This window comes from Notolabrus celidotus, chromosome 10 (genome assembly GCF_009762535.1).
Source record: "Notolabrus celidotus isolate fNotCel1 chromosome 10, fNotCel1.pri, whole genome shotgun sequence".
In the NCBI taxonomy this organism is placed as follows: Eukaryota; Metazoa; Chordata; class Actinopteri; order Labriformes; family Labridae; genus Notolabrus; species Notolabrus celidotus.
Genome location: NC_048281.1, coordinates 15486230 through 15504859, shown reverse-complemented (window position 1 = coordinate 15504859; position 18630 = coordinate 15486230). Strand labels below are relative to the sequence as shown.

General features: G+C 38.3%; 1 protein-coding gene across 1 annotated transcript in view; it reads right to left on the bottom strand.

Moving 5' to 3' along the window:
- The window catches only part of LOC117820239 (obg-like ATPase 1), a 47200-nt gene that overhangs the window by 25507 nt on the left and 3063 nt on the right, over positions 1-18630 (bottom strand). The window lies entirely within an intron of this gene.

Sequence of the window (18630 nt, the reverse complement as noted above, 5' to 3'; positions counted from 1 at the left end):
AAGTTAGTGTACTACATCCAAAATGTCCCTTAAAGCTCCTGTGAGGCATTTTTGGTTAGTAATAAAACAGACTGAAATTAATACTGAAGCCTCTTCATGAGGTAGAGGCAAAATAAACCATCAACATAAAGACAGACTCTTTCTATATGGTATTGTTCATGCCTTAAACCCCTGCTCTCGGGCAGGTGTCAGATAAAGTGATCACCAGTAGAGCACAGTAACTAACTTTTTTTTTATATGTATTGATTGTTACTTTTCCAGATGATACATTTTACTGTTAAAAGTAAGCAGGATCATTTTTGTATTAATTAATTTATTTCTAATGCTGAAAACACTACTTTCACACACACAAGTGAAAATCGCCAATGCAATTGGAGGTACAACTATTCCACAGTGATCGCCAAAATCCAAAGAAACAACCAAGTTCCTCACAGGAGCTTTAAATAAAAGTTAGTAGGGGTGAGTATAGCCAAGAACCTCACGATACGTTAAGCATCACGATACTTGGGTCACGATACGATAGTATCAGGATATATCACGATATCACAATATTGTGATATTTTGTGATATTCTACACAGTAAACTAAGAGGAAATAGAGATGGTGTATATGTAAATCACACAATATTACTCAAAATTGAAAGGACAAATTAAATCAAAACTATTTGATTGAAAACAACTTTTCCACTTTATTGTTTTTGAAATACTTAAGTTGTATTTTAGTTCCAAATCGGCTAAAATGTGAATTTTTATTATTACAAAAATATCGATAATAAGAATTGAAATATCGATATTATATTGGAGGTCAAAGTACCGCGATATATTGCTGTCAATATTTTCACACCTCTAAAAGTTAGTGCGCTGTTATTACATATTTCTAGTGAAGTGTTTTCAGAATATAGAAGTAAAAGTAAACAAAAAAATGTCCCATTTCCTTTTAATACTATTAAACATTACTGTTTTATTTTCATGAATGAATGATAATAACCAATTATGGGTTAGTTACTAGTATTTCACACTTGTAGCTTTGACTATTTTACTATTGAGTTATGAGTCACTTAATCCATAAAAGAGCATTATATTTAATTGTCTCATGATTTGTTTTTTCACTGCCAAAATCACATCTGACCTTGGCACTGATTGACCTGGCGGTTTAAGCATGTGCTCATGCCATTCCCCATTCTCTACTCTACACATTTCCAGTCTCTCTTCAGTTGTCCTGTCTAATAAAGTCAAACATGCTCTAACAAATAACTGAAAAATCAGCCTGAACTACAGAGACAAGTACAAATCATGAAATTAAACTACTCTGGTAAAGAACAAATATCTAAAATTTTAGCGCCAGTCTGGAACTTGAGTAAATATATTGCACAGTTAGATTTGAAATATTGCTGCACACGTTTGTAAATCAATCAGTAGCAGCGGCTGTTGAAGTTTCACACTGTGGCTTAATGGGAATGCCGTGTCCTTCAACAGGGAAGTGGATGTCAGGTGAATGATACCTTTAAGTATTGCTGTGTTGAGTGACATGTTTGGAATGTGTACAGTGAGTCACTTAACGTTATCAACAATCCAAATTCATGTGCTGACGCCTGAAAGCTGAATGTCTGATGACAGGTGAGGCCCCACGAGATAATTACGTCACTGAAGTTATCCATATCAATCATCATGAACTGTCACTTCTTCTCAACAAGTTCTAACAGTGATACATACAGAAAATATTGATGATTCATTGATGAATGTATAGCCATGATGGGAAACAGCATATCTGAGAATGAGTCAGGTAAATATTTGCAATCTGTGTGAAGGTCACTGTTTTTAAAGCTTTAAGTCTTTATAGTGGACTAGAGATGAGTATCTCTGAGTGCATGACTCAAAATGACTGTAGGAGGGATGGCAATGACATGTTGCTCAAATATTTACGGGCCCCAGAGAACAAGTTTTAATTACTTTGGTTATCCCATGACTTGTTCTTTGGCAACACAAAGTTTAGAGTGAAACTTCTACAAAGCACTTGATTGACTGTCACTTATTCTGTAGCCAGTTACTTCTCTCATAGGATGAACCGTTTCCACTAGTATGTTAGCAAGCTAATATATAATCTATGTAACTCTGAGAGCATGTTTATATTTCTGTTAGATGTAATGCCATTTAATGATGTTAATGTATTCATGGTCATCAAAAGATGAACTGCAGAAACGTTGTTGGTGGTTGAGAAGTGTTTATTAAGAAGCTTTATTTTGTTTTGTCATGATCCCCATTCCTTTACTTATTTATTCATTTATATTTTATGATGATTATTGTTATAGTCTTTTCTTTGTGTGTTTCACCAATGCTCCTTTAGTTTATTGAATTGTATTCTATTCTTCCCTTGTCGATTGTACCTTGTTTAAGGTTGTACCAACCCCTGTTTTGTTTTGTTTGTTTGTTTGTTTATTCTCTTTTGAAGGATTCATGTTTTGTTGTATATTTTGTATTGTACTGTTTTCTATTTGTTATTGTCTGTCTGGGACCTCCTCTAAAACGAGATGGCACACCTCAAGGGGTTTATCCCAATAAAATAAAAGTCTTTCTCCATGGGATGTACTTTAATAGCTAGCATATTAGCTTGCAAAAGTTGAATGAACTACCTTAAGAACATTTTAATATTTTAATCATGTTATCATGATGAATACAGCATCAAGCCCACAGGCAGCTGTTCCTGGTCAACAACAGAGTGCAGATGAGCAAGATGATGGTTAAATGCATTCCCGTGTAATGTTGCAGAGGCATTTATTGTCCCCAGAGGATAAACTGCATAAACCTTCTCAGGTAAAACTCTGAGCTTCTTAGAGTTTTGCGTTTTTTGTTTTTTGGTGAAATGGTCTCACAACTACTGGATGGTTTCCTGTTAATTTTGGAACAAGTCATGCTCTCCATAGGATGAACCCTATGAAAGTCATGCTAGCAAGCTATCCTAAAATTGGAAACAATGGCAACATAAGCTGACACATTACAGCATGCTAATATTATAGCTAGATGTATACTTGCAAGAAGAAGGTATACTATTGACAAGAAATATACTGTTCTTCCTTTACTATTTGATTCAGATTCAGATTCAGAATACTTTATTAGTCCCAAAAGGGCAATTCAGTTTTACAGTCAACCTGTCCATAGTTCAGAATATGCATTTGAGATGTCTACAATAACATTCATACAGTCCAGCACGCACAAACTTTCAATTCCACACCAGAGCCAGCAAGCAATCACAGCGGCAATGTCTGCACAAACTAAAAACTACTGCAACTGACAGTAAGATGCCATTAACATAAAATGTAGGATTTAGCCTACTGTGAGTGCTAGTTTGTGAATAACATACTACAAACCTGGGATACATGCACCAGAGCTACAGTGTTTACACCTTTTTATCATAATGATATCAGCATTCAGCCTACAATTCGTAACTATTGGCCATATTTGAGTGGGAAAATCTAATTATTTTCAGCCTAACCCTTGATTCTTGTTGTTCATTCATAACAGCCAGTGCCTCTGAGTGTTTTAAACTGTAAGAGATGCTAAATTGTGAACTGATGAAAAAAGCGCTCAATTATCATTCAAACAAATATCATATCATATTTTCTACTTGGTTAAGGAGGGATAAGTACCTGCAACTAAACTAGAGCTCTTTTACAATCAAGCGTCACTCATCTGTCATTTCTAAACATAAATGCTCTGACAAAACAAAAACTCCTGTACCGGTGTCCTTATTACTCATGCAAGTCAACAGAAGCTGCAGACTTTTGTGCAAGCTGTCATCCTGTGCGTTGTCCTCATGCTGAAATGAACTTATCCAATTACTCTTTGCCTAATCAGGCTGTTTTGGTTCCTCTCCTCTTGCAGAGGTACTCCACAGTATAAACAGTTCACTTACGCCACACAGAAAGGGGCTAATCAGTGGAATTATTGTTTTGCTGCTCCAATTTACCAGCTCCCTGTTCAGCGCTGATTGGAATGAAAATTTGCTATTGTGTCTGCATGAACTCGGAAAATATAATGCAATGTAATCATTTTGTTAGCTGCAAGAATATACATACATTATGAACAATTATGACATACAGTTTTGATACCCTGTGATTCAAATCGGAAATGCATACAAGCCTGTTGTTCAATTTGTCACATATTTATTAGCGCTGAAGAGGTTTTAAACAGTTTCACATGGTAAATAAACCTCTAATGATTGGAATAAATCAAGAAACTAATCCACAAAAGTCTATTTATTTAAAATATGTAAAACACCCAAAGCAAGGGCCGTTATTTCACAACACATCTCACTTTTTGAAATTAATAACCAACACTTACCATCGTTAAACATCCCTAATAAAAAGCTGATAAATCAAAATTTCAAAGTGGCTTTCAGAGAGCAGGAGCAGCTGATCACTCACTATTTAGTCATCAGCTGACACTCTCCTCTGACTGCCACATATTCCAAAGTAATTTGCTTTAATTAATTTCACCTAATTTAACATTCACATCTACTTTAGCGTGGTCCCATTCAAGGCTTAGCTGGAGAACAAATGCATGAGGTGAGAGAGAGAGAGACGGAGAGAGAGAGAGAGAGACGGAGAGAGAGAAATCTGATGGGGCAATCTCCACAATTAGTCCTTTAACAACTGGCTCTGTGAAGACAGCTCTTATGAGGCTGCGGCGCCACACAAAGCCACATGCAAGACAGTAAAAAGACACAAAAGGAGAAGACAGAGGTTGGAAAGGCCGTGTTTCTGGAGTCAGGTCTGTCTCACAGTTTCAATTTTTACTGCTTCATTTCAATGGTGCATGTTTTGAAGACACTATTAACAGGTGCACCTTTATAAGCAGAACAAAAGGATTAGTCTCCAGAGGGTGAGTGCTTTTCAATGGTCTGATTAGGGATCAGGCTAATCTTTGTAAAACGATGGACTTTAAGCAGCACTGTAGGCGGAGGAAATAAACTCTGTGAAATAACATTTACAAATGAAGAAAGAATTAAACAACAATAACATTTCCATTAACCTTAAAAATCTAAATTCAACCGTTAGTATAAAAAAGAGCAATGTGAAAAAATTAGCAATCTGTTTCCAGTCTGTACAAGTATAACACCTGAAAACACCCAGGGAGCTCCAGCTATCTTCTATCATTACTTTTTCTGTCACATACACAGACGAGGCAGTCATCTGAGTCAAGTCGAGATCAATACTGATTGAGCTGCTTCCTCTGATGTAGCTACCTGGGAGGATATGTGGTCAACATAATTCAGCTAAATTACAGTATTCATTGACTTTTAACTTCCTGTGCAGGTTTTCACATGCAAGACGGGAAAAGAGCACATCTAAAGAACTTGCATTCCTCGCGCCGCTTTTAAAATGTTCATGCAAAGTCAGTGCTGCAATTCTCCTGGTATTCAGAGCAGTAAAAGCTATTTTATGAGTCTGTCAGGAAAAGCACATTATGGATGTCTTCCCAGCATAAAAAAACACTGGCAATGCACACAAGGGTATTTATGTTCATTCAAGAAATATCTTCTTGACATTCATTTTAGGGATACATGAAATTGACTGCAATTTGTAGTTCTCTGCCGCTGTAACAGAGTTTGTGGCACATTCAGCCTTGTTTCTTTGCATATGTCAATTACCACAAATACATGTGCAGCTAAAAAGCAGTTTGACACCAGAAATGGAGGGTTTGAGACCTTCAGAGATATACTCATGTTTTCTACATGATCCCATCTTTCAAAACAGATCACATTAAAATCAAAGTGTTCGATAGTATGAATATCAGAACCTCACATGTCTCAGATTCCTATGTAATCTACTGTGTCACACTTGTAGACTCATCTTCCCATCATGCTTGATATAACTGGCTGGAAAAAAAGCTACATGTAAGGGTAGAGATACTCAGACAAGTCAGATCTGAGTGCCATTTAAGAGGAACTGTACTGAGAATACTCCAGATTTCATGAACTCTGACAGAAAACAACAGTGTTAATTCCCTTATCATTAGCTTAACCTCTGTCATTCCATTTATTTGGTTAAACCAAGGAGCTGCACAGAGCCGTGATTGAAAGGAACCGGCATATGCACACTACTGTTGTCCCACATCATTCAGAGAACAAACCTTTTTAGATCCTTAACTACTATAGTGCTGCTGATTGCACAGGCACCGGCAATTTCCTAACCAACCGCCACCTGAACAATGATGTGTTCAGCTTTCAGGCCCTCCAGCCTTTCAAAGGTGAATCATTTCACAGTTTGGAGCGAGATCTCCATAGCAACTCCTCTTTGAAGGGTTTAGAATCACCATCCAATAATTCTATGATCATCGGGCCTCGCCGTTCCCAGTGGTTCTTTTCATAGCGGACAGGCGAGGGGGGCACGAGGAGGAAGCAGGAAGATTCTACAGTCTATTTCAGGCAATTCATCTCGCAGCCCCCATTAGAATTCAAAATATTGCGACCTTCAATCACCGAACATGTGATCTGGAGCTGTGGCGATCTCCAGTCAAGATGAGGAGACATTTTGCTCTAATCATCCACGATGAGTGGAGGCTGACAGAAACTCTTCATTCTCGCTCAAAGCAAAATGCTCATTTAAATGCTGTGACAGCAGCTCAACACAGGCTGAAAACACACAGAAAGAACCATGATCCCCACAGCTGAATGATTTAGATCTAGAATAACAGTTTGGTTTGAAAAACAACTGCCATAAAAATAGCTTCATGCAGCAGAGGGCTGCTTATGTTTCTGACTGATTTGTATTTCAAAACATAAAAGAAAAGCGGAGTGCCAGGATCCTGCTGAGACAGATGCTCACTGTGTGTCTTTGTCCAAGAATGGACAAGCTTGCTCCTTAAAAAACAGTTAAGTTTTTGAAAACAGAGTAGATCATGGCTGAACATAATAAGGGTAAAAAACAGTCAGATGAATCTGGCAATTATATGCCAAAGTTAAGCAGGGGTCTAAACATGTGTAAAACACACAAATTGGTGGGTTGTCTGTTTTTGTTGGGAACACGGCCTTCACAATAAAACAAAAGCAGAAAGCACACTCGTTTATTTTTGTCCTAATTCAGCATTAAATAGGAAAAACAGATAAGGTTCCTCTTTACTTTGACTAATACTGTAGCATTCTTGTCCTCCTTGCAAATTTAATTTTTTTTTATTTTTATTAAAAGTGTTAATTTGACACAAAAAAAGCTGTTGTTCAGAGTACCTGAGTAGAATGAACCTGTTTCTTGACTTTGAAAAACATCCATCCATCCATCCATCCATCCATTATCTTGACCGCTTATCCCGTTAGGGGTCACAGGGGGCTGGAGCCTATCCCAGCTGACTTTGGGCAGAAGACTTTCAGAAACAACTATGTTATAATCGCATACAACGGCACTCAACTGTTTTTCTAACAAAGCTGTAAGGAGATAAAACATCAAATTGATAAGACAAAAAAAAAATCCATCCATGATGAACATCCTATACACTCAGGCTAGGACTGTTGCAATGTACCAGCATTGACAATAATTGTCTAAAATTAGATGTTGATTGAATTGAATTGAATTGAATTGAAAGCATTTATTGTCATTGTACATAGTACAGCTGAGATTTGGGAGAGCAGCTCCTTTAAAGTGCACACACAATATAATGTAGCAACACAAGAGGTAGCCCAATATTGATATTGGGCTAAAAAAGAAGCATACAGCGATACAGTATAACTAATTAGCTCATAATAGGGGGCAGAAGTTGTACTTTTCAATGGTTGCCACCCATTATAAAGTGGTGGGAAGACAAACAACTAGCAGCAGGAGCAGATGAAGATTCTGTAACCAGCTAGCTAGCCTTTACAGCAGTGTGTGGCTACTACTGCAGTGCAAATCATGTTGGAGGAGATGACAGATGAAAGCAAGATACTCTACCTGCATGCAAAAAAAGTTTTCTTGCCAGTTTAACAGTTTTTTGGATTTGTAAAAAAAAAAAAAAAAAAGGTGTGTGTGGACACTGTAATCTGCAGGAAATGCGGAACAACTGTGACACCACCAATCTGTTCACCCATCTTCTCCTCCATTATCAAGCAGATTTCATCACAATAGAAAGAATACGTTGTAGTTAGCTTGCTAGCCTTGGTGTGGGAAATTTATTATTAAGTTATTTGTTATTGAGAAAACATGTTATCATCATGTTGATTTGACAGTATCTTTTTTTCATGGTTGTTTTTGGGGTTGATTTTTCTTCCTAACTTTCTAACTAACTAAAAGTATTGGGAATTTTTGTCCACCATATTCGTGAGGTGAGAATTGGATTATATGACAGGCCCTACGGAACCACCATCACTGGAAAATATTGTGCACCTCCTTACTATAAAAACTCATGCCAATTCATCCTATACACGTCATTGAGGTGAGCTGAGCTATACTTTACCCACTGTTCACCAAAGGCTAATGTGTAACTCTATAGATATGTCTTTCTTTCTTAATTTCATGTTTCCTGAATTTCCCTGTGGGATAAATAAAGTATTTCTGATTCGGATCCAATGACATAAAACAAATATTAAAGCAACAATACTACCAAAAGTTCGATAAATTATAGTATGCTCCTCTGACATAGGTCATCATTGTTGCCCCTCAAAACTCTCAAAAATATGTATATGATGGGATATCATGAAAAATAAACTTAACAACTTTTCTGATTCCAAAAGGACTCACAGGCAAACATATTGTGATTTATCTGCTGCTATAGTAGTGACAAAAATGCACCATTTACCCATCTGAGTGACATGTGCTAAAAACTACAATGCCCAGCTGCTTCAGGAAGTTTGATCTTTAAACATATTTGACTTATCTTCTTACTGCTACAACAGCATGTTTACATTAACTGTGACACTGATGTTGGTCTTTGTAGGATTTTGATCTTTCAGAAAATCAGTCAGGAAAAAGTATCTGGCAAAATTTAAAAATGAGGCTTCTAATAGCTGCCATTGGATGTTTGGATTAATATGTCAACACTTCACTTGATTAAGAAATCCAACGGCTGAGATTTTCATTTAATATTGTTTAGATAGACACAAACAGAAGTTACAGGGCTTGGCGAGGTGACTTGGATGTTTGTCAAGTTTGAGAGTTTGTGTGTTGGTGAGTGATGAGACAGAAAACCTGGAGAGCAGCCATCACTGGCGTCAGTGAGGAGGCAGGTCGGCCATAAATCATCTCTGTCTGAATACTCAATCCAGTTTGTTCTTAAAGCCCGGGGCTAAACAATCAGTTTGATTTGTTCACTGTAAGCGATTAGTGGAGCGGGGGCCGACGTCTGAGTGAGGCAATAACCAAACTGGATACAATAACCTACATGATTAACAAAGTGACCTCGTTTGATCACTCTTTATCATCAGATTTGGACATTCGTCAGGTGGTGATGATTCATTGGGGAGCTGTCTATGTTTTTGGGGCTCTTTAAAAACTTAAAACTTTTGGAGGTGATAAGACCCGTTTCTCGAGGTATGTGGTTGTTGCACTCTTCCATATGCCAAACTTGTAAATAACACAATGTGTTTGAATAAGCTTAATAATCAGATCAATAATAATTTGATGATGAACCTATCAAAACATAGTTCTGGGACCAACAAAAAGGACTGTATAATGATTTAATTATATCATAACATGTAGTACCGTATCATATCGCTTCGTTGTGTTTCGTAGTGTGTACACCATGATATAGTATGGTAAAGTGTGGTATGGTAAGATAAGGTATCATATCCTATGGTATCATATAGAATCTTACAGTATGGACTGGTAAATTACAGTATGGCATTACATGTTATTATATTGTATCCTATTGTATGATAAAGTATGGTAGGGTATGGTATAATAAGATATTGCACTGTATCGAATTGTTACCTATGGCAGGGGTTCTCAAACTTTTTGGAGCCAGGGACCCCTTACAGGTGAGAAAATTGTCCATGGCCCCCTCATAATTGTAACACAGATTAAGCACATTAGTGATGTGTCATGATCAAAAGCTGCGGCTCTGAGAACCGATGCTTTATAGTGAATCAGAAGAGCCGGATTGCAACGAGAGAGAGCCGGCTTCAGTTTTTTCCTTTCGCTGCTTAGCTCTCACAGTGCTCAGCCCCAGCTCTGCTCACAGCAGAACTTTGTTTTGATTGGTCAGCATGGCGGCCATGCGGCATGTGAGGATACAGGTGATGGAGGGGAGGCTGTGTATCGTGGCTTCATCTGTTCCTTCTGAGAGGGTTAGGGTTCTTCTCAAAGACCGGGCAAATACTCACTGAGAGGAGAAATCGGATCACCCGTCCAAGCTGAGGCATCTGATTTTTCTCAAAGCCAACCTGAGGACATTAATAATGTTTGCTTGAGTTTGGTTCGTGTTCTGTTTGCTTGAGTTTGGTTTTGGTTCTGTTTGCTTGAGTTTGGTTCTGGTTCTGTTTGCTTGAGTTTGGTTCTGGTTCTGGTTCTGTTTGTTTGAGTTGGTTCTGGTTCCATTTGCTTGAGTTTGGTTCTGGTTCTGTTTGCTTGAGTATGGTTCTGGTTCTGTTTGCTTGAGTTTGGTTCTGGTTCTGTTTGCTTGAGTTTGGTTCTGGTTCTGGTTCTGTTTGTTTGAGTTGGTTCTGGTTCTGTTTGTTTGAGTTGGTTCTGGTTCCATTTGCTTGAGTTTGGTTATGGTTCTGTTTGCTTAAGTTTGGTTCTGGTTCTGTTTGCTTGAGTTCGGTTCTGGTTCTGTTTGCTAGACTTGGTTCTGGTTCGGTTCTGGTTTTGATTCTTGTTCGGTTCTGGTTTTGTTTGCTTGAGTTCGGTTCTGGTTCAGTTCTGGGTCGGTTCTGAATCAGTTCTGGTTCAGTTCTGGTTATGTTCTGGTTATGTTCTGGTTCGGTTCTGGCTCGGTTCTGGCTTGATTCTGGCTTGGTTCTGGTAAGGTTTGCTTGAGTTTGGTTCTGGTTCTGTTTGCTAGACTTGGTTCTGGTTCAGTTCTGGTTTTGATTCTTGTTCGGTTCTGGTTTTGTTTGCTTGAGTTCGGTTCTGGTTCAGTTCTGGGTTGGTTTTGAATCAGTTCTTGTTCAGTTCTGGTTCGGTTCTGGTTATGTTCTGGTTCGGTTCTGGCTCGGTTCTGGCTTGGTTCTGGTTAGGTTTGCTTGAGTTTGGTTCTGGTTCTGTTTGCTTGAGTTGGTTCTGGTTCTGTTTGCATGAGTTTGGTTCTGGTTCTGTTTGCTAGACTTGGTTCTGGTTCGGTTCTGGTTTTAATTCTTGTTCGGTTCTGGTTCTGGTTCTGGTTCGGTTCTGGGTCGGTTCTTGTTCAGTTCTGGTTCGGTTCTGGTTTGGTTCTGCACGATTCTGGCACGATTCTGGTTCGGTTCTGGCCCGGTTCTGGCTCGGTTCTGGTTTGGTTTGCTTCAGTTTGGTTCTAGTTCCGTTTGCATGAGTTTGGTTCTGGTTCTAACCTTAACCTTAACCCTAACCCTAACCCTAACCCTAATCCTAACCCTAACCCTAATCCTAACCCTAATCATAACCCTAACCCTAACCCTAACCCTAATCCTATCCCTAACCCTAACCCTAACCCTAACCCTAACCCTAATCCTATATCCTAACCCTAACCCTAACCCTAATCCTAACCCAGACCCTAATCCTAATCCTAACCCTAACCCTAACCCTAATCCTAATCCTAACCCTAATCCTAATCCTAACCCTAATCCTAACCCTAATCATAATCCTAACCCTAATCCTAATCCTAACCCTAACCCTAACCCTAACCCTAATCCTAATCCTAATCATAACCCTAATCCTAACCCTAACCCTAACCCTAACCCTAACCATAACCCTAACCCTAACCCTAACCCTAACCCTAATCCTAACCCTAACCCTAATCATAACCCTAATCTTAACCCTAACCCTAACCCTAACCATAACCCTAATCATAACCCTAATCATAACCCTAATCCTAACCCTAACCCTAATCCTAACCCTAATCATAACCCTAACCCTAACCCTAATCCTAACCCTAACCCTAATCATAACCCTAACCCTAACCCTAATCCTAATCCTAACCCTAATCATAACCCTAATCCTAACCCTAACCCTAACCCAAACCCTAACCCTAATCCTAACCCTAACCCTAACCATAACCCTAACCCTAATCCTAACCCTAATCCTAACCCAAACCCTAACCCTAAACCTAACCCTAACCCTAACCCTAATCATAACCCTAACCCTAACCCTAATCCTAATCCTAACCCTAATCATAACCCTAATCCTAACCCTAACCCTAACCCTAATCCTAACCCTAATCATAACCCTTAACCTAACCCTAACCCAAATCCTAACCCTAACCCTAACCCTAACCATAACCCTAACCCTAATCCTAACCCTAATCCTAACCCAAACCCTAACCCTAATCCTAACCCTAATCATAACCCTAACCCTAATCCTAACCCTAATCCTAACCCAAACCCTTACCCTAAACCTAACCCTAACCATAACCCTAACCCTAATCCTAACCCTAACACTAATCATAACCCTAAACCTAACCCTAACCCAAATCCTAACCCTAATCCTAACCCTAATCCTAACCCAAACCCTTACCCTAAACCTAACCCTAACCATAACCCTAACCCTAATCCTAACCCTAACCCTAATCATAACCCTAAACCTAACCCTAACCCAAATCCTAACCCTAACCCTAATCATAACCCTAACCCTTAACCTAACCCTAAACCTAATCCTAACCCTAATCCTAACTTTAACCCTAACTGTAATCCTAACCCTAATCATAAACCTAACCCTAATCCTAACCCTAATTGTAACCCTAACCCTAATCCTTACCCTAACCCTAATCTTAACCCTAATCATAATCCTAACCCTAACCCTAATCCTAATCCTAACCCTAATCCTAATCCTAACCCTAATGCTAACCCTAATCCTAACCCTAATCATAACCCTAATCACAATCCCTGGTTCTGTTTGATTGAGTTTGGTTCTGGTTCTGTTTGATTGAGTTTGGTTCTGGTTCTGTTTGCTTGAGTTTGGTTCTGGTTCTGTTCTGTGGATATGTTTGCAGTTTTTTGTTAATTTGTACAATAAAAAAGTTTAATTAAAATACTTAACAAAAGTAAGAATGGTTTTGTAACAGAATAAATGCACAAAATTGGACAATTATCAGGCTTCTCATAAAAACACTACGTAAAAGGGGTTTTCAACACACAAACCATTAGTTTTTGCAAAGTTAAGGTAAAATATACGGCTACAACTGATTCTAAATTAAGAGCTGTTCGGGAGTTGAAAGAGCTGGCTCTTCTTTGGGAGCCGAGTCAAAAGAGCCGGCTCTCTGAAAAGAGCCGAACTTCCCATCACTAAAGCACATGCTTACTACCAAATACTTCAGACCTGTGCCATAGTGATAAACAGATAACACTTCAATTTGAATCAAGTAAATACCACTTGTATACTTTAAAACAGAGGGTCATTTCATTCCTTGTGGACTCAACATGACAGCATTTATACTTTTCAAGTAATTGATCTTAAACGCTTTCAGAAAATTAACAGTAACAAGACTCACATATCCCTTTGAGTCACCAAATGGTATCATAACAATGGTGTATGCTGTTTTGTAATGAAACAGCACAATTTTATAATTTACTAGAAATGTATTCAAATTATTTCATGGACCCCCACGCTATGGTTCGCGGACCCCACTTTGAGAACAACTGACCTCTGGTATGGTAGGTAGCATATCCTATAGCACCATATCACATCATACCTTTTCGTATCATATCACATTGTGCTTATCTTATAGTATCGTGGGTATCGCATCATGAGTATCATATTGTAACGTGAGGGTTCAATGTGTGGTAGTTGGATCACTCTATTAATAAGAATCAGCAGGATGGAGACGGATAACATTCTCAAGGGCACTTTACTTTAGCCACCCTGGATCGGCATAACAACACTTCCTTGTCACTCTATCACATGTCACAGAACCAACCAATGAGAGGCTAGGATGACCGAGCTCCAGGTAAATGTAATTAGAGCCACAGAAGTACATTCAACATGTTTTGGTCTTTCGTATTGTATCGTTTTCTGCATATTGTATTGTATCATAACCATAGACTGTAAAAAATATGGTCATAGTATCCGTGACGTCACCCATTTGTTTCTGAAGAGCTGTTTTGAGACCAATCGGCTGCGGCAGCCATATTGCTTCTGTCGAGCCAGTGTGACGTAAAGAGGCGGGCTTTGATCCTCCTAGCCAACAGCTGCAGTGTTCCTGCAGGCAGCTGTGCCTCTCATTGGAAGACTGGTAATCTCAATATCTTCGAAATTGCCGAATTAGAAAAAAATTCACCCCCCTCACAGTGAGAGGACATCGAGAAATTAGCTATTCAGACTACACTCATCTTTTGTACCAGGCTGTAAACATGTTTATTAATGCTGTAAAGATCTTCTTTTCCCCATTCATGTGTATGTGACTTCCGGTACTTCCGGAGCCAGCCTCAAGCGGATCCTCGATGAACTGCAGCTTTTAACACTTCCACATTGACTCATATTTTAGACCGGAGGTTGCCGCTTGATCATAACATATCGCATAATATTATATAATATCATATTGTATCATATCGTATCCTATATATCCTACGTATCCTAATTTAACGTCTTGCACGTATCACATCATGCCATACCTAGTGTTTCGTATTATGTTGTGTTGTCTTGTATTCAAAAGTGTTGTATTTTTCATGGGTAAATATTAAAGAAGAAGCAGATAGTGAATGACTGTTAATCACTTGGAAAGAAATGTTTTAAATCACACACTTCACCTCACTTTAAGCTGGGCTCTTTGAATTTTTTTGGGGAAAAAAACTTACACAATAAACTGATCATCAATTTAATGCTTTTTTGTGTCTCTGTCTCTGCAAACATACAGCCTTGTGCTACTTTCCTGCTTTTTACATCACAGAAAACATGTCATTGATTTGGTTTGTTTCCTTAACAGCAACTGATGTTATTACATAAAAAAAGATCACTTTTGTGTTTGTACTCCGAGCAGTAGGGGGAAGAGAAAATTAAACTTAACCAGGAATTCAGGTGCTGAAAGCATGAATATCACAGCAAGAGAGGAGACGTTACACCAAAAATAACAGCTCCTTTCCAGCCGACTGCCCACAACCACAGCCGGTCCCTGAAGAGTAAATGTGCCATACCACTGTATCTCAAGGCTACATTCTTACTGAGTGCCGTGCGACCGTAAATAAGTCTTCATTAGAAGTGAACCAGTGCCTTCCTGAAGTGATGCGGGGACACTGTGAGAGCATTCAACATCTAATTGCTGGAAACCAAACATCTGGGAATAAGGCCAGGTGAGCTGGCAGAGCGACTAGCGGGGAACAGAAGAACAGATGAAGGAGAACATGTCTGTGTCTTGTCTCAGACAGCGACCATCCAGACGCGTTCCAGTCACTGCAGAAGAACTGGGAACACTTACCCTGCAAAAATGTTTTATTATGAGACCAGTCGTTCAACAGAATCAGCTTACAGGATGCAACTTAATAGTTTTTGGGAGGTATTGTAGAAAGCGAATCTCTTGGGTACACAGGATTTTCAAAGTCATTAGAGGTCGAAAATATTCAGAATTTGGAAAATACTGAGGGAATTATGAGACAACGAGGAAAATCCAGTCCCTCAAATTTTACGAGTCCTTTTGTTGAATGTGAATAATGAAGTGTAGAGAGTTAGTTTGATTAAATAATAGAATTAATAAGCCAAGGTTTGTATTTTTTTTATACTTATGTATAAAAGATCTCAGCGGTTGGAGCTCTGCCAGATAAATGTATATATTTGGGTAGATCCTGGTGTGATAATCACTACCTAAGTACCTTTGTGGATGTTGGAGTTAGATTTCTTTATTACTTGCTCTAAGAACAAATCAGCACGACAATGTTACCAACACTCAGCATCTCTCTGCAGCATCTTTATAAACTCTTATACTAATTTTGAGACAAAATAAAACATACTGCTCCAGACACGAAAAAGTGCTCTCCCCCACAACCATATAATCACCTCGTATAAAAGTAGTGTCTTCAGCATTGCAGTCTGCCTGACAACAGATAGATATAATTACAAAACAAAACCAGCTATGTCTAATGGTTAACTTGTGAAACATACCACATTGTTTCCAATGACTTCTCCAGAGTGGAAACAATGGCATGCCACAGCAGAGAGATGTAAACACACACACACAAGAAGAAGAAGAAGAAGAAGAAGTGTTTCTATTTCTGATTGTTGAGGATGTTTGTCTTCTTTGTGTGAGTAGAAACAAAAGAGGCGGTTTTGGGTGAGGATCTTGTATATACATTTAGCCCATATTAAAGTCCTATGGGTGTTTTAAACTATGTTCATAATGATACTTCTAAAAATGATTATGACCTAAATAAGTTCCTAGAATGTAAAATCACTCTGGGCATATTTAGTTTAAAAAGTGAGCATATGACAGGAAAGTAAACATGTTAATTCTAGAAATGCTAACAACAGACAAAAAAAACAACGTTTTCTTGCTCAAAACACATCTCATTAATTTAACATTAACAGTTACTTCCTGTGTTGCTACTGAATCATATAACTTCCATCAATCATTGTGACCCTAAAAAGTCTAACCTTTTTACCATGCATATGGAAACTGTAGTTCTCTAAAGTTGATCCAAAATTAAATATCTTTCTTTAAATACTCACAGATGAACCAAAACTCATATTAATCCATAGCCGAAAATAGTTCCCAACAAATCCACTTTAATCCATTAAAGTTTTTTACGTTCTTAAATTCTTGATTTGTTCACAGTCCAAACAATAAAATCAGCATTAACATTTCCTTTTTTGTGTCAGAACCAAGTGGCAAAATATGAGTCAATGCGGAAGTGTTAAAAGCTGCAGTTCATCGAGGATCCGCTTGAGGCTGGCTCCGGAAGTACCAGAAGTCACATACACATGAATGGGAAAAAGACGATCTTTGCAGCATTAATAAACATATTTACAGCCTGGTACAAAAGATGAGTGTAGTCTGAATAGCTAATTTCTCGATGTCCTCTCACTGTGAGGGGGGTGAATTTTTTTCTAATTTGGCAATTTCGAAGATATTGAGATTACCAGTCTTCCAATGAGAGGCACAGCTGCCTGTGGGAACACTGCAGCTGTTAGCTAGGAGGCTCAAAGCCCGCCTCTTTACGTCACACTGGCTCGACAGAAGCAATATGGCTGCCGCAGCCGATTGGTCTCAAAACAGCTCTTCAGAAACAAATGGGTGACGTCACGGATACTACGTCCATATTTTTTACAGTCTATGGTCAGAACACATTAAAAACTAAGTTGACAACAGATCCCTTAACACTAGAAGGGCCAGAATTCCATTTCTACTAGAAAGGCCACGAGAGGTCATTTTGACAGTCAGATTCCAAATTGTAATATCTGTTCTGATAAATACTCAATATAGAGCATGATGTGTTCATTGTTTAAAGATATACTATATATTTATGGAAATATACATATATTTATATGAAACTTTCCTCGGCGCGTCACTTTTATCCACTTCCTATTCAGATAGATCGCCGGTCTGTGCTGACCAATTCCTGGAACTGTCAGGCTTCCTCAGCAGTCATCTTTCTCTCTTTGTTCTTCTCTTTACCATAAATGCCAATGATAGTTGCCAACCAACCAAGAGGCATATGCATGAAAATATATGATTCTAATGCAGGAGTCATTATCATTGCCTGTGGCCGAAGTAGGGAAAAATTATAGTATAATTGTTGCCTTCAGTGCAATTTTTATAAATTACATATTAAATATGTAATCATACAACTTTAGGAAAAGTCAGGAACCGTCAGCTCTGTAATCTTTAATTAAACAAAGTTACATGAGATATAAATGTGAAAACAGTCAAAATTACCCCCTTGGCCTTTTTAGTGTTAATAACTCCCCAACATGCCCACTCCATAAACCATTGCTCAGTCTAAATATGGGTAGCCTTATTTCTACTTTTTACAAACCACAGAGTCTTTGAAACCTGTACTGTGGTAAAGGGAACTTACAAGTGGTACAAGGGGATAACTCTGAAACAATACTCTAAAATGGCTTCAATCTTAAACTTTTATGCCAGCCATTCATTCTCTAATCAGAGCTTCTTTCACACTGAGGGAAAGTTGATAAGAGCGTACAATCAGTAAACATAAGTTTGTTTTTTAAATAGAACCTTCAGTACAGTTCAGTTGCTGTAATTTGAAGTGGAATTGTGTGTGACAAAAACCATATCAGCGACTTTGAAGAGACATAGACAGAAGCTGAAACCTGTCTCACTAGGGGACAGAGGAGTTCATTTGCAAGTGCAGATCAATTAATCATTGTACTTGTTGTGAGGAATGTTATAGACATAAATAAAAAACTTACATTATGATAACATATTCATGAATAATGTACCTCATTTACATTGAAACTTGATTAGATGTGGCATTAGGTATCATATTATAATATCATGTGGTGTTTCTTCTGGACTCTTCTGTTATGTTTCCAAACCTCTGAGTATGCAGCTGATTGTGTGAAGCTTGAATAAGGTACAGACTCTTTTACTTTCCCACTCCTGTGATT